This window comes from Suncus etruscus, chromosome X (genome assembly GCF_024139225.1).
Source record: "Suncus etruscus isolate mSunEtr1 chromosome X, mSunEtr1.pri.cur, whole genome shotgun sequence".
In the NCBI taxonomy this organism is placed as follows: domain Eukaryota; kingdom Metazoa; phylum Chordata; class Mammalia; order Eulipotyphla; family Soricidae; genus Suncus; species Suncus etruscus.
In genome coordinates this window covers 129,501,373-129,504,068 of record NC_064868.1, presented here as the reverse complement: position 1 = coordinate 129,504,068, position 2,696 = coordinate 129,501,373, and the positions used below count along the sequence as shown (strand labels likewise).

The following is a 2,696-nucleotide window of genomic DNA, read 5'->3' as shown; positions in this document are numbered from 1 at the left end:
TTCCATATGATCCCCCAAGCCAGGAGCAATTTCTAAGTGCATAGCCAGAAGTAACCCCTGAATGTCACTGGGTGAAGCCCAAAAACCAAAAAAAATAAGAACAAAAAGTAAAAATAAATAAAATAAATATTTTTGCTTAAACTGTATGCTTCATGTCTACAGATTTTTAACAACTCATTTTTAACACATGACCAATGCCAGCATATGAATAAATTAGATATTATAAGTAAAACAAACATTTACTTTTTTCTCTTCTTGACATCCTTATGATGTCAATAAATAATTAAAACTTTTAGATTGTCAACAAATACCTTAATGTTTGTTTTCATAGGCATGGGGGAAAACTGGTTATATTAGATAGCACAATGATAGGGCGTTTGCCTTGCATGTGGCTGATTTGGGAGGAACACAGTTTGATTCCCAGCCTCCCATATGGTTCCCCAACCTGCCAGGGGCAATTTCTGAGTGCAGAGCCAGGTGTGAGCACTGCTAGGTGTGCCCCAGAAAGCAATCCATCCATCCATTCATCAATCAATAAAGTTAAAGAAAAGAATAGAGTTCCAGTCTGTCAACAGAGTAACAATGTAGCCACACTCATATTTTTGAAACTTCAATTTAGGAACGATGAACCCTAAAACATAAGTATTGCAGATGGATCTTATATCACACTTTTCATATGTCATATAAAAATAACTAGACACTTGGTTTTCCTGTATTTCTGGTCAGTTTTACACCTTAATTTCTATTATGAATTCAACGGGGGCATTAGGATAGGTCCAGATTAGATGATATGAAACATCATGAGAAGGTATAAAACTCAAACATCAAAAAAAAAAAAAAAAAAAAGAAAAGATAAGGCTTCCCAATTCTTACAGGCTGTATTCTTTACATGGACTGGATAGAATGAGGAGGTACAGTAAATGCACCCCATATACACCTCAACACAGGCCCTTTGCCTGGTCTGTATTGTGAGTTGGGGGACAAAAAAATGACTGATCACTTTTACAAAAGGTAAAATGGCATAAAACTGTTTAGTTTAAGAAGGTGACTTTTTTTGAAATCCAGATGCTAGCTCTACAGAGAAATAATAAAATTTCTAATTAAATTAATAGGAAAATAAGCCCAATCTTTTTTAAATATGTACTTTGATTTTTTAATAAATTTTTTAATAAATCTTTATTTAAGCACCATTATTACAAGCATGTTTGTAGTTTGGTTTCAGTTATAAACAGAACAACCCCCATCACCAGTGCAACATTCTTTTGAGAGTGTTCTTGATATGTCTACAGTGGCTTGCTTAAATCCTCTTCTTTTTTCTTAATTTTAATTTTATTGAAATCATTATTTACAGAGTCCTTCATAGTTGGGTTTCAGACATACAACGAATAAGGGCCAATCCCACCACAAGTGTCAACCTCCAGCCATTAATGTTCCTCAATTGCATCTCATTCTAGCCCTCTACTCTCCAGCCTGCCAATATAGCAGGTAAATTTTAAGTTTAGATTGTTAAAGTTTAGGTCTCTTAATTCCATTGTTATTGCTTCTGGCTTGGATATTTATGCCCTTTTTTTAACTCTACCAATGCACCTGAGACCACTTGGCTCCTGCCCCCCACTCTTTCATATCTGTGTTTCTCCTCTTCCACTCAGTTGATTTTCTTCTCCTCAATATAATCTTGGGCAAAGGGTGTTCAAGGAAGCTTCCATTTAGACCATTGCATTTCTTCCTGCAGTTACTCTAAGTACCACAGATCACTTATGTGATATCATCCTCTACTTATCCTTCATCTTCTGGCTTACTTTATTTAACATAATATCTTCCAATTCCATCCATATTGCTGCAAAACACATCATTCTTCATAACTATGTAGTGTTCTATTGTATATAAGAACCACATCTTCATGATCCACTTGTCTGTTGTTGGGCATCTTCATTGATTGCAAGTCTCAAGTATTGTGCTATGTACTGCAATAATAGCTGTGTTCATACATCCTTTTCTATGAAGGTTTTTCTGTCCTGGGGATAGATACCCCAAAGGGGAATTGTTGGGTTATATAGCAGCTCAATTTTGAGTTTACTGAGAAACCTCCATACTGTTTTCCATAAGGGCTGGACCAGGCAGAATGCCCACCAACAGGGGATGAGAGTTCCTTTCTCAACACTTCCCCAAAAACAGAGATTGTTCCCAGTATTTTTGATATGTTTCATCCTCACTGGTATAACATGATATCTCATTGTTGCCTTCATTTGGATTTCCCTAATGATAAAAGATTATTTGTAATGTGTTTGTTGGCCATCTATTGGTCTTTCTCAAAAAAGTGTCTATTTATTTCCTCTCCCCATTTGTGATTTTTTGTGTTTTAGAGAGTTAACCTTTGTGAGTAGTTTGTATATCCTAGATACCAAACATTTATCTGAATTGTTGAATGCAAAAGTTTTATTCCATTCAGTTAACTGTCTTCTAATTTTAGCCTGTGTTTCTAATTGTTCAATACACACAAATCAATCAGCACCATCCACCACATCAGTAAAAGGAAGGATAAAACCATATGATCATATCAATCAATGCAGAGAAAGTATTTGACAAAATTCAATATCCATTCCAGATGAAAAACTTCAGCAAAATAGGTGTGGAAGGAATCTTCCTCAACATAGTAACAGATGTCTATAAAAAGCCCACAGTCAACATCATTCTTT

General features: G+C 35.2%; 1 non-coding gene across 1 annotated transcript; it reads left to right on the top strand.

The window, feature by feature from the left end:
- Positions 1 to 856: 856 nt before the first annotated feature.
- Positions 857 to 986, top strand: LOC125999867 (small nucleolar RNA SNORA51). The gene has a single exon (XR_007492327.1). It is a non-coding gene; the product is annotated as a small nucleolar RNA SNORA51 (small nucleolar RNA).
- Positions 987 to 2,696: the final 1,710 nt, after the last annotated feature.